Below are 8,410 nucleotides of genomic sequence, written 5' to 3'. Positions count from 1 at the left end.
CTTTACTTAGGGAGTTACGGTGCCCGGGACAAACTGTACACACACTTTCCTGTTTTACAAAATATTCTGGAGAATGTCTTGGACTCTGGATTTACAGATGGTGTACCATTGCGGTTTGGGAGACAACGACGCTGACGCACTACTGCCGCTCGTCCACTGCTCAACACCTCCTGCTCACAGCTGACTGCCAGAATGCACGTCTGCCGGCCGGGGTGGCCGAGCGGTTCTAGGCGCTACAGCCTGGAACCGCCCGACCGCTACGGTCGCAGGTTCGAATCCTGCCTCCGGCATGGATGTGTGTGACATCCTTGGGTTAGTTAGGTTTAAGTAGTTCTAAGGTCTAGGGGACTGATGACCTCGGCAGTTAAGTCCCATAGTGCTCAGAGCCATTTGAACCATTTGAATGCACGACTGTTGTTCACAGTTGTTGGTTCGAGTAGCCCCCGTAGTTACAGCGGTGACGTAGTTTATGCGTCAGAAATAAAACCAGTCTCTGAACGTTTTGGACGTACGGTGTATGCATCACAGATGTTGACTATGACATTTAGGGGGTTTGCGGTTGATGAAAAGAAAACACAGGATTCTGAGGGAAAAAAGAGTAATAGGCGGACTGATACTTGTCACCAACACCTATGAAAAGAGCTGCACAGAAACATAGATCCAATAACAAATTCAGAAACATAAGACTTCTATTTCACAATCACATGGACAATAACCGACTAAGAGGATTCGTAATTTCAGAACAGCAAAGAAAAGAGAATCGAAATTGTTTGAGGAATGCACTCAAGATTTGTAACAAGTTGGTATCCCAGAAAACATCATCGGGAACAGGGATAAATTCGGACTGGTTGTACACAATTACTAGGGATTTAGAAGACAGAGACAACCGCCGTTAGGGGAAAGAACGAAGGCGTTGACTGCGGGGCACAAGAGATGAAGGCCTATGGTCAACGCTGGAAGATAGTTAGGCCTACACACAGGTAATCAGTCTGGTTATTAACAGGTAGTCTATTGACGCTCATTTTCAATATAAATAAATAACAGACATGACATCTTCTGAGGTTACACGAATATTAAATTTTTTTGTAAAAGCGAGTTTAGTTTAAAGACACATAACCCTCTTGTTATCCGCCGTTGAGCAGAGTTGTAGGTTCGTTTGCCTCTGACGCGAAACGTGCGATGAACGCAGAAGATTGAATTATCAGATCAAACAAAAAATTATTTCACAAGTTTTGCAATAAGTCGGTGCTGCAAACAGCTGCCCTTATAGTTTGAAATTAATTATATTACACGTCCTTGACGGTGTGTGTGTGTGTGTGTGTGTGTGTGTGTGTGTGTGTGTGTGTGTGTGCGTGTGTGACAGAGAGAGAGAGAGAGAGAGAGGGAGGGAGGGAGAGAGAGAATGGTCGCGCGAGCTCTAGCAACTAGAGAGACGTGAAGAGAGGAGAGATGCTATCGCTTTGCATTCCGATGAAATCTTTACGGCGGCATTTTTCAGGATCGTGTATATTTCGCTACGCCAAGAATGCACCGATAAAATCTGCTGAGATGTAAGTCGCTGTTTTATACTGTTTTCCACATTAGTGTGCAGTGAGTGAATGGCGAGCTACACTATAATTTACCCAACACGTGTACACCTGCTCTATATGGAGACTAACGTCCGTATTAAGTTGCCATCAAATCTACTTATTCGCATGCAGAAAAATTGCTGGATGAGTACAAAGTTTCTGCAGAATTCACTGTTGGAAAGCTACTGCAATTGAAGCTACAAACTTTATGGCACGAGAAGAACATATTCATGGATCTTTTTTATCGCAGGATCCTAGAATGTCCTTTCCCATGCCAATCAGCATGGATTCCAAAAACAATGTCCTTTGAAACTCAACTCACATTTTTCTCACATGACATACTGAAAGCTTTTGAGCAAGACTGTCAAGTAGATGCAGTATTTCTCTGTTTCCGAGAAGCATTTGACTCAGTATCTGCTCTTACGCTAATTATCAAAAGTACGATCGTATGGGATACCAAGTGAAATTTGTGACTGGACTGATGATTTTTTTGCAGGGAGGACGCAGCAAGTTATCTTGGGCTGAGAGCCATCGACAGGCGCAGAGGCAACTTTGAACGTGCCTCAGGGAAGTGTGTTGGGACCCTTGCTGTTCATGTTGTACGGTAATGACCTTGCGGACAATATTAATAGTAACTTGAGACCTTTTGCTGAGGATGCAGTTATCTATGATGAAGTACTTTCTGAAAGAAGTTGAAAAATATTCAGACAGATCTTGATAAGATTTCAAAGTGTAGCAAAGATAGGCAACTTGTTTTAAATATTCAGAAATGTAAAGTTGTCCATTTCACAAAACGAAAAACAACTTGGTATCCGTTGTTTTTAATATCAGTGAGTAACAGCTAGAATCGGCTAACTCATGCAAATACCTGGGTGTAACACTTAGTAGGGATGTGAAATGGAACGATGACATAGAAACAGTCGTGGGTAAAGCAGGCGGTAGACTTCGGTTTATTGATAGAATTCTGCGGAGCTTTAATAAGTCTACAAAAGTGATTACTTACAAATCACTCATGTATCCCATCCTATAATGTTGGTAAAGTGTGCGGGACGTGTACCAAATAGCAAACAGGACTACAGGTTATACAGGGGAGGACGGCTCGAATGGTAACAGGTCTTTTTGATTTTTGATTTGCGGAAGAGTATCAGAGACATGCTGAAGAAACTGAACAGCCAGACTTTTGAAGATAGACGTAAACTGTGCCAAGAAAGGAAGAAAGCCTACTTACAAAGTTTAAAAGAACTGCCTTTAAATGATTACTGTAGGAATATACTACAAGACACATCATATTGCTCCCACAGGGACCCTGAAGACAAGATTAATACATTTGGAGCACGCACAGAGGCATTTCAGCCATCGTTCTCCCCGTGCTCCATACGTGAACGGATCGGAAGAAACCCTAATAACTGGTACAGTGGGACGTACCCCCTGACATGCACTTCACACCGGTTTGCAGTCTATAGGTGTAGCTGTAGTAATACGCCATTGATATCCGCAGGAAAGCCAAATGCGTTTTAATTTGACGACGCATGGTTATCAATAGTTGATGGATGCATGTATCAGTGGAGTCAGGTATCCACGAACTCAAGCAGATCAGTCACCCGTCATACACCGTGTGTCATTCAAATAGAACTAAATTAAAAAGTACAGGGGGTGTATATATCGAAAGTTGTCAACACATTTAGATGACAGAACTTTTACTTACGAAGGAACGTATCACAAAGAATTTGCGAGCGATTTACTATATACACACACATCAAAAAAATTTTGCATCGCTTCTGTTCCGAGAGTTCCGGAACCTGTACAGAAAATTGGAATACAGATCAACATACAGATCATTTCCGCCCTTTTTATTACTCATGAAAACCACACATCGCATGTTGTACCACCATACCGCGAGACCTTCAGAGATGGTGGTCCAGATTGCTGTACACACCATACCTCTAATACCCAGTAGCACGTTCTCTTGCATTGATGCTTGCCTGTATTCGTCGTGGCATACTATCCACAATTTCATCAAGGCACTGTTGGCCCAGATTCTCCCACTTCTCAATGGCGATTCGGCATAGATCCCTCAGAGTGCTTGGTGGGTTGGCTCTGAGCACTATGGGACTTAACTTCTGAGGTCATCAGTCCCATAGAACTTAGAACTACTTAAACCTAACTAACCTAAAGACATCACACACATCCATGTCCGAGGCAGAATTCGAACCTGCGACCGTAGCGGTCGCGCGGTTCCAGACTGTAGCGCCCAGAACCGCTCGGCCACTCCGGCCGGCGCTTGGTGGGTCACGTCGCCCATAAGCAGCCATTTTCAATCTATCCCAGGCATGTTCGATAGTGTTCATGTCTGGAGAACATGGTGGCCACTCTAGTCGAGTGATGTCATTATCGTGAAGGAAGTCATTCACAAGGTGTGCACAATGGGGGCACAAATTGTCGTCCATGAAGACGAATGCCTCACCAATATGCTACGGATACGGTTGCACTATCGGGCGGAGGATGGCATTCACGACTCGTACAGCCGTTACGGCACCTTCCATGACCACCAGCGGCGTACGTCGGCCCCACATAATGCCACCCCCAAACAGCACCCTGCTGCACTCGCTGGTCAGTGTGTCTAAGGCGGTCAGTCTGACCGGGTTGCCTCCAATCACGTCTCCGACGAGTGTCTGGTTGAAGGCACATGCAACACTCATCGGTGAAGAGAACGTGATCCCAATCCTGAGCGGTCCATTCGGTGTGTTGTTGGGCCCATCTGTACCGCGCTGCATGGTGTCGTGGTTGCAAAGATGGACCTCGCCATGGACGTCGGGAGTGAAGTTGCGCATCACGCAGCCTATTGCGCACAGTTTGAGTCGTAACACGACGTCTGTGGCTGCACGAAAAGCATTATTCAACACGGTGGCGTTGCTGTCAGGCTTCGTCGCAGCCATAATCCGTAGGTAGCGGCCATCCACTGCAGTAGTAGCCCTTGGGCGACCTGAGCGAGGCATGTCATCGACAGTTCCTGTCTCTCTGTATCTCCTGCCGGTGCAGGATTTTGTCCAGACACTGATCTTTTGAGTACCTCCGATATCGGGAAATCTTGGCGGCCAAGTGATCCGCCTGAATTGTCCAGAATGTTATTCAAACCAATCGCAGACAATTGTGGTCCGGTACATGGCTCATTGTGATCCATAAAAATTCCATCGTTGTTTGGGAACATGAGGTCCACGAATGGCTGCAGGTGCCCTCCAAGTAGCCGAACATAACCATTTCCAGTCAACGATCGGTTTAGTTGGATCAGAGTACGCAGTACACTCCATGTGAACATAGTCCACACCACTATAGAGCCACCATCGCCTTGCACAGTGTCTTGTCCACGGCTTCGTGAGGTTTGCAACACACTCGAACCGTACCACCAGATCTTACCAACTGAAACCGGGACTCATGTGACAAGTTCACGGTTTTCCGAGCCTCTAGGGTCCAGTCGATACGGTCACGATGCCAGGGGAGGCGCTGCAGGCGATGTCGTGCTGTCAGCAAAGGCACTCGCGTCGGCCGTCTGCTGCCACAGCCCATTAACGCCAAATATCCTCGCCCCGTCCTAACCGATTCGTTCGTCGTACGTTCGACATTAATTTCTGCGATTATTTCAAGGAGTGTCGCCTGTCTCTTAACACTGGCAACTCTATGCAAACGCCGCTGCTCTCGGTCGTTAAGTGAAGACCGTCGGCCACTGCGTTGTGCGTGGTCAGAGGTAATTCCTGAAATTTGGTATTCTCGGCACACTCTCGGCACTGTGGATGTCGGAATGTTGAATTCCGTAACGATTTCCGAAATGTAATTGTTGTGGCGTTGCAAGACAGCAACGCCACTCCGAAGTAGCCGAAATGCACGCGTACACACACGCCGGCTGGCGTGAGGTCTGAAACAGGATATTTAATGAATGCTATAAAGAAAAGTACGGAGCTTCTGTTTACTTAACTTTAATTCATCCTTGTGGTACATCGCTCTTGATAATACAAGTGAGTCTCTCAGATATGGTTAATGGCGCCTTGCTAGGTCGTAGCCACGGACTTAGCTGAAGGCTATTCTAACTCTCTCTCGGCAAATGAGAGAAAGGCTTCGTCAGTGTAGTCGCTAGCAAAGTCGTCGTACAACTGGGGCGAGTGCTAGTAAGTCTCTCAAGACCTGCCGTGTGGTGGCGCTCGGTCTGCGGTTACTGACAGTGGCGACACGCGGGTCCGACATGTACTAATGGACCGCGGCCGATTTAAAGCTACCACCTAGCAAGTGTGGTGGTTGGAGGTGACACCACAGTAATATCCTGCTGGCCGGTGTGGCCGAGCGGTTCTAGGCTCTCCAGTCTGGAACCGTGTGACCGCTACGGTCGCAGGTTCGAATCCTGCCTCGGGCATGAATGTGTGTGATGTCATTAGGTTAGTTAGGTTTAAGTAGTTCTAAGGGACTGATGGCCTCAGATGATAAGTCGCATAGTGCTCAGAGCCATTTGAACCATTTTGAGCCTACGACTTTTTGTGGGTTAGGATGTGTACCAGTTTACCACACAACAAAATCTTGTAGCTGGAAGTAGAATGGATGGCTTGTTTGAACCTGAGCAACAGTGTACGTGTGTTAGACACCGGCAAACATTATTTACAGCGTGCTCCACTGTGCCCGGTGCCGATCACCTCCCTGTATTATCAGTTAGTCAATAGCTTACGTTACGGCTGCTGTGAACTGGTAACTCGCCAGCGTGCCAGCGTCTTGGTTCTTTAGGCCGTAGCTGATCAGTCTTTTGTCTTATCGTAAAGTGTCAACATAAATTCCTCCAAAGTCCTAAGCATCACTCAGCTACTAGCCAGGAAGATGGGACCAACCGACGAAGACTTCGGTTTGTGGTTATCACTGCTCCTCCAAAAAAATTACAACTGCGCGATGATTTATGGTGCAGAAGCGACCAGCCCGCCGCCGATACGAACGCGTGCAGTTCCAGGACCTCGACCACGTCACGTTCTGCGGAGGGGCGGCAGCCGCTGCAGCACATGGAACAACGTAAGATGTTGGACTACGGGCGTGCGGATTGGACAAGGTTCAAGCAAACGCTCGATAGCCACATCCCACCCTATACACGAAATTAATGAAACAGCACAAATTGACGAGGCAGTAGAAACCCTCACTAACGCCGTCCAGGACGCAATGGGAGGCACCATACCTGATCGCACCTCACAACAACGCAGTGCGGCCCTGCCCCAGGAAATCCTGGGCCTAATCCCAATGAGGAATCGCCTCAGGAGACAATGGCAGCGCACCAGGCGTCCGTACTTCAAACGGCACATTAACAGACTACAGGGCATCATACACGATAAAATACAAACACACAGAACACAACAGTGGAACCACAAACTCGAAGGGCTGGACACCACACGACCTGGCGTGTGGCAACTAGCCCGACACTTCACCAGGGTGAAAATATACACCCCAACGCTTCAAGGGCCTGCATACTCAGCGGAAGAGAAAGCAGAACTAATGGCCCGAACACTCGCAGCGTCATTCACACCGAACCTGGTACCATCAGATTCACACTTGCTACTGACCAAGAGGTTACACGCATTCTAGCCCAACCATCGCGCGACGACATTCGACATGCTAGCACAGCCGAAGTCTCCTGGGCTATAATGCACTCCGCTGCTAGGAAAGCCCCTGGTCATGATGGCATTCAAAACCGTGTCCTTCAGGAGTTCACGGATAAAGCAACTGAGTACCTAACACACATAACGAATGCCATACTAAAACACCAACACTTCCTCGCCTTTTGGAAGACGGCCAAGGTCCTGATGTTCAGGAAGCCGGGGAAAGACCACAGCCTCCCACAAAATTACCGACCCATCAGCCTTCTGAGCTCGCTCAGTAAGATTGTTGAGAAGGTGATTCTCAAACGCATCACTAGGCACTGCATAACAAATGACATCCTGAGACCGGAGCAATTCGGCTTCAGAAATCACCACTCCACAACACAACAACTCCTACGGGTCGTTGAACACATAACACATGGCTTCAACATAAACAAAGCTACAGGGGCAGTGTTCCTGGACATCGAAAAGGCTTTCGACCGTCTATGGCACAACGGCCTCATCCGCAAACTCAGCGACGCGGGATTCCCCGACGGGCTGCTGCGTCTAATACACTCATACCTCACAGACAGCAGTTTCAACACTGACGTGCAGCGAAAACAGTCAACACGACTCGGTATATACGCGGGAGTACCCCAGGGAAGCATCCTAGGGCCCCTACTGTTTAACCTCTACATAAACGATCTCCCAACCACACACAACACAATGATGGCAATCTACGCGGATGACACAGCCATCCTTGCGCAAGATTGGAAACCATCAAACATTACGTCACGCCTACAGACTGCACTAAGAGTGGCCGAGCCTTGGTTGGAGAAATGGCGTGTTAGAGTAAACGTCGACAAGTGCGAAGCCGTTCTGTTCACGAGAAGACCGAAGCAACTGCGCAAACACCGCTACAGGACCGTAAATTACTCTGGGGAGACCACATACAACACATGACCAACCGAGCTAGCGCGAGGCTCAAACAGCTCTATCCTATGCTCAACAGGCGTAGCACATTGAACAGAAGGGTGTCGAGGTCCATGTACATGACACTTATTCGACCCCTGATGACGTACTCAGCTCCCGTCTGGGGATACGCTGCGCCTACACGCCTGCGCCGTCTGCAGCTCATACAAAACAAGGTACTCAAAATCATAAGCAATGCTCCACGATACACACGCATCGCGGACCTACACCGGGAATACCGACTTGAGACTCTCACGGAGGTAATCCACAAAC

The 8,410-nt window shown here is 47.9% G+C and overlaps 1 non-coding gene across 1 annotated transcript; it reads left to right on the top strand.

Moving 5' to 3' along the window:
* Positions 1 to 206: 206 nt before the first annotated feature.
* On the top strand, positions 207 to 290 carry Trnas-gga (transfer RNA serine (anticodon GGA)). Its single transcript is given in 2 exon segments — positions 207 to 246; positions 256 to 290. It is a non-coding gene; the product is annotated as a tRNA-Ser (tRNA).
* The last annotated feature ends 8,120 nt before the right edge of the window (positions 291 to 8,410 follow it).

This window comes from Schistocerca cancellata, chromosome 9 (genome assembly GCF_023864275.1).
Source record: "Schistocerca cancellata isolate TAMUIC-IGC-003103 chromosome 9, iqSchCanc2.1, whole genome shotgun sequence".
Taxonomy (NCBI): Eukaryota; Metazoa; Arthropoda; class Insecta; order Orthoptera; family Acrididae; genus Schistocerca; species Schistocerca cancellata.
This window is presented reverse-complemented; position numbering and strand designations above follow the sequence as displayed.